This window comes from Patella vulgata, chromosome 8, assembly GCF_932274485.2.
Source record: "Patella vulgata chromosome 8, xgPatVulg1.2, whole genome shotgun sequence".
NCBI lineage: Eukaryota > Metazoa > Mollusca > Gastropoda > Patellidae > Patella > Patella vulgata.
This window is the reverse complement of record NC_065886.2, coordinates 10,076,966-10,082,990: the sequence shown is the minus strand read 5'-3', so window position 1 is coordinate 10,082,990 and position 6,025 is coordinate 10,076,966. Positions and strand designations below refer to the sequence as shown.

Below are 6,025 nucleotides of genomic sequence, written 5' to 3'. Positions count from 1 at the left end.
AATGCCTGTAAGGGCAGACTTTCTCTAATAGTAAAATATGGCGTGTTGCCGTCCTCATTATCCCGGTTGGTGTAAATAAATAAGACGTTAAACCCCATTATAAAGATGGAAATAGTACAGACATCAACTCATCTGTATGAATACGTCAAAGAAGAAGCGATAGCAGTTGTTTATATATTCATAACCTGTCTCGTGTACGACATACGTTACTAATCATATCGAACTAGAAGGATGGTTTGAACATCGGATACTACTGGGGAAGGATAAAGTAATGGACTGAACCACTACCATAAGCACAATGATGCCCAAGTTTCATTTAATTGATTTAGCAACGGAGCAAACCAAGCGGCATTTAAAATAAAATATACAAAATCTCATTTTAATTCACGACTCTTTATTCATATATATATATATATATTTGATTTAATCTGGATGTCGTATAACTTAAATGTATTTAAAGATATCGCATTTATTCTACCAGACTTTTTCTCGTAACCAGGTCGGCCAGTAAGGTTTCTCACCAGGGTAATAAGGTTTCTCACCAGGGTAATAAGGTTTCTCACCAGGGTAATAAGGTTTCTCACCAGGGTAATAAGGTTTCTCACCAGGGTAATATGGCCTTTCCGTGTTTCTGAAAATAATCAAACGGAAAATACATATCTTTGAGAATTATTTGGAAGGGAGATATGATAATTTGGAATGATATTGTTTAATCCATTAAGTGAGTGGTCCATGCTGGTAACTCGTGAAAAATATGGTTCAACGTCCTCGTATTCTATATCCAATCTGATCTGACATTAACCCCGTATTCTAAATCAAATCTGAGCTGACATTAACCCCATATTTTAGATCCTATATGATCTGACATTAGCCCTGTATTCTAAATCAAATATGACCTGACATTAACCCCGTATTTTAGGTCAAATATGATCTGACATCAGCGAGAGAGAGAGAGAAATGGGGTTTAACGTCCACTCGACACAAAGTAGGTCAGTTCGGAACTAACATATGGTTTAATTTTATTTCAATAATTCGCTTGCGCGTAGGGGTCTTTAGCAGTGGAAGGAAACCGAAGGACCCGGAGAAAACCCACGAGGTTGGACATGCGACCCTACTCCTTGTCACGTACAACCGGGGATTCGATCTGACATTAGCACAGAGAATCACATTACGCGTACTAGCCATTGAGCTCTATACAGTTTTATGTGTTAAAATCGAAATAATGTTGGAGCAAATATTAAAGAACAGAATATAATATCGGTATTAATTAAATCGAAATTGGAAGTATTATAAACAATTGTACGGTAGCCTATAAAGGACGAACAGTATGCTCAAACCATAAGTCCGACCGACAAATAGATATTTATTGAAAAAAAATCTCTGATATTGTTTTATATATATTATTCTTCAAATTGAACCATTAAAAAAATACACGTCTGAAAACATTCAGAAAAGATATCCTTTTCTACCTTCTAAAGTTTTCAATAACATATATTTTAATAAAGTCTCCGATTGCAATTTGCATTAACCCTTGTGCGTGTACAAGGTGTATTTCGTGACCCCGCGATCATATACTTAATATTTATGGGTAACGGGCACTTAATTGTCTAACAAGAATTTTATACATTGTCAGCTACTTAACGTCGGGTATAATGCTGCAAATAGATCGGAAGAGAGGCAGTGGCAACATTCACCATTTGACAAAAAGCTGGATGTATTACGTATCGGAAACATGGGGTCTTGTCACCCCCCTCCCCATTAAACATGTTGATAGTTGTAAGTGCCTAATCTGCGTTCGATGCAGGCTTTGTATTTGAAGTTTTCTTACTTATGATATTGTGTTGATCATTCTATTAATCTAGATCTGTAAACAAATCAACGTACTCTTCCAAAACCGTTAAAAGACGTTTCTACATGGAAATGACAATTAAGTTATTTACAGATTTTGATGGTTTCTTCACTGTTGTTATCTCAAATATTTTTATTTTACTTTGATTGATTACTAATCAGTCTTTATATGAAGCTCTAGTTTGATCGTATTCGAATAAAATTATGCATCCAAAAACCTATTTATGTCTGGAGGTCTTTAATTACCCCTTGTTGCCGACAAGGTTTATCGTGTTTGCACAGGGGTTATTTATCTTGCATGTTACAATATTGTCAAAATTGTGTCTATAATACCCTGCAAGTTACAATATTAGTTGTCCCAAATAATAGCCCCATATATTAGCCCACAAAACAGGAAAAGATAAAAAAAAAAAAAAAAAAATGACCTTTTATCACTTAAGGCAGATATTTCATGAGCCAAGTCAGTCAGCTTATAGGCCAGATGCCTCAATTCCTGTTTGGTGTCTTCGCACCCGTCGTGTCGATAGTATGGCTGATCCCGATAGTATGGCTGATCCCGATAGTATGGATCCCTATGGTATGTCTGATCCCGATAGTATGGCTGCTCCATTTGATAGGGCTTAAAATAATGCGGTTCGTCCATTGGTATTTCTATTACAGGAGGGTCGACCTCTGTGTGAGGATCACCTGTGACTGAAAGAAATCAAATTAAATGATTATTATGTTTCTGTTAAAAGCAAAAATAAAAACGGGCCCTTCACATATCTTTCACAGTATCTACATACCCGCTGTACTGAACGTAAAGACACACGGCAAATTTCTCACGCTCCAGAATGGTTAAACCGAAAAAGTTAAAAAGAGCTAAATCTGCCTATTACTTCTCTTAATTTTGGCTTCAAAGGTTCTAAAATTTATTATCTCGATTTTTATTCACGACCAGTCTATAATGAACTCTTTGGGTGTAAACGGATTAAAATACGACCGCCATTTAATGATTTAATTTCGAACAGTGATAACGTCACTCTAAATAAAGTAATTTGAATTAAATTTTCAATATATTCATTTTGCATTATCTATTTTTGAACTATGATAGCAAGAAGGGCCAGTTAACAATAATTGAACCTATATAAGGCCTATAGAAATTATTTCCATAAGATACCGAAAGTATTAATCAGTATATCAATATATACAAATTAGTTTATATAAAACATAAAACATATACAAAGTAATATCAAACATAAAGAACTGTCGTCAAAAATATATCTCGAGGCATTTCGGCGCAGACCTGTTATATTATTCTGCCTGCTTCTAGTTGGATATTCTCTAGTAATTTCGAATGTTTGGGACTACATGTATCCGATATATTATCAACAGTTTCAACGTATAAATAAAGTAAATATCTTTACATAATGCAGCTATATTTAATCTTGATTGGCGTAGCACGTCGAGTCTATTCAGGCTTTTTAAAAATAAATTTTAGAAATATTTTCTGACCACATTCTGTTTGAATGAAAAGTTAGTCGGAGAGAAGTAACTTTATCAACTATTTTATTTTAAAAGCTAAAATTGGATTCCTAATTTTTTAGCGCGTGAACATTAAGTTTTCAGGTTTATTTGAATTACATTTTGCTTGCCAACGTTAATATTAAATTTAGATCATTATTAATTGAGTTAGCAGTTTCTGATAGGCTATTATTTATAATTTCAAATAATGAGGTGTCGTCAGAAAATAAGACAACATTATTATTCAAAGTTTCTGAAATATCATTTATTTACACACATTGTTATTAAATTTAGATCAGTATCAATTGAAAAGTAGTTTCTAATGGGATATCATTTATAATTGTAAATACTGAGGGGTCATCAGATTGTTATTTAGATTATCTGAAATATCATTTATGCAAATCAAAAGTAGAAAAGGGCCTAGTATAGATCCCTGGGGAAGCCCGGATTCAACTGGTTTCTAAATGATGTTAATAGTCACTGTATGCGGCGGAGCATTTTTATATGCTTATAAAGACTGAATGAAATTTTACTTACCAGCAAGAAGTGCCGCACTAGCCAACATTATGACCAATAAAGTATTCATTCTGGCGCCTGAACAGAGTACAATAGTGAAATATAAACACAGTTAAATACAACAGTTAAATATAAACACAAGACAGAAAAACACCTTGATATACAATAGATAAATATAGGTAGCCTTTAAATACAACAGTTTAGTATCGGTTCCTTGTTCGAATTTAAATCAAATATATTAATCGTGGTTTAAAAAATGCACTTTTCGAACAGACCACGGGCGTCGTACTGAACAGAGGATTAAAAGTTCTCAGAAATTAAGGTGTAATTCAGACATATTTGGATAATAATTAACATGCTTTGATTTATTATACAAATGGTATTTAACCGGTTTTAGTTTTAGAGACCGGGTAGCCGCGGTGGCTCCATGAGTATGACATTGGGTTCGATCCCGGTGTTGGCGGAGAAAGCTCAACTGGATTTTCCTCCTTAGGTGGTTCAGGACAGCGGGACTGATCAGGAACAATGTATAAGGAACAAAAAACGGGGCCCCGTGTACACATTGGCGTGCACGGAAATAACCCATTGGGAGTTGAAATTCGATATAAAAGTGGGCCACAGCGCCACTGTCTGGGCAAAATGTCCCCCATAGCTCACTGTATCGCCCGTCTTCATTATACAATTCTGAATAGAACAGTATGACGTTAAACCCAATTTACTCTCTTTTGAGTCGCATTTGTTATGATAAAGAAATAAGAAAATAATGTTTTTATAACTTACCCTAGTGACTTTACGGGAAGCGTCTGGAGTTAAACAAAGTTTATCGAAACGCTATCAGACCGTCTGCAAAATAATGTGGTTTATCCTTGAATATTTATACGCTTTTTAAAAAAGGCATCGTCACATATCCACGAGGCATTCTTAAGTTGTCTTTCAGAAAAAATATGTTAGTCATCATTTCATTTAGGACCTCTGGCTGTTATTGCAGATTTTAAGGTCGATATCTTAGCTAAATCTTTAAATATGTTTCTTAAAATGTATTATAACTCCAGGCTAATAACGACATAAAAATATGCTTATATTTCGGAGCAATTTCAGAATTCAACGTGGCTGGGATAGATTTTATCTCCATTTCTATAAAATGAACAAAAACACTGACAAGATACAACACGGATATTGTAAGTAAAAACTCCCCAATGAAATCAAGTGTCCCGCACTGCTTCGATGTAACGGATGTCTGGGCCCCCACACATTTAAAAGTATTAAAATTTCTCCAAAATATAGGCCTACATTTCGTTATTAGCGTTAAACAAATTTACGACGATTGAAAGTGGACAAGTTCGTGTGTGGACGTGTTAAATTCCCCCCCCCCACCCACCTCACAAAACAACCTATATTTCGTTTATTTAATTTAAATACGTATCGGTACCGGTAAATAAAAGAAAGATAAAAACAAGAAAGATAAAAACAAGAAAGACAACTCCTATTGATATCATTGTAATTAGCCACGATCTAATTAGTGCCTATTCTAATGTTAATTATTCTATATATAATCTTTATTTTAGTTTCGGTATAGGCATTCTTTCCGCGATTTTTTCTTAATCTTATTAATCATTCTTGTTTTTTCAACTGCTTAGGCCTATTTCACAAAATAATATATACTGAAATCAATAATTTTATAGGACACAACGTTATGTAATATTAAAAAAATATACAGGTTGTTAATGTTATTGTTAGGCCTAATCATAATCATTATTCGTGCCAGCGATGAAATGGATAAATCAATGGACCAGTTTATAACACATACTTATTGCTTAATTAGAACTAAATTTATGATGTTACAAAGCATCAACCAATCAAATTGCTTATCTCTGCTTATCCTAAGCGGAAAATGCTCATCTTCTAACTCCATCAAGGTATTGACCTAATAAACACCTACACCAAGATTGAACATTCTAGGAGAGTTATTGTGTCCCAAAATGTTTGACGGACAGGCGGACGGACGGACGAACAGACAGACCCATTTTAATAGTCCCCTGTTTTCTTCGAAAGGCGGGGGACAAAAAACCCTGTAATTTGTTTTATAGAAACTTTTGAATATTTGAGGCCTGTATTTCCTACAGATCATCAAAATTCTGTAAATACCCACTCCAAATAA

General features: G+C 34.4%; 1 long non-coding RNA gene across 1 annotated transcript; it reads right to left on the bottom strand.

Annotated features, from left to right (window-relative positions):
• Window positions 1–396: 396 nt before the first annotated feature.
• LOC126831024 (uncharacterized) lies at window positions 397–4,709 on the bottom strand. Its single transcript, XR_007684098.2, has 4 exons — window positions 4,648–4,709; window positions 3,889–3,945; window positions 2,274–2,541; window positions 397–631 (listed from the first exon to the last, which is right to left on the bottom strand). It is a non-coding gene; the product is annotated as an uncharacterized LOC126831024 (long non-coding RNA).
• Window positions 4,710–6,025: the final 1,316 nt, after the last annotated feature.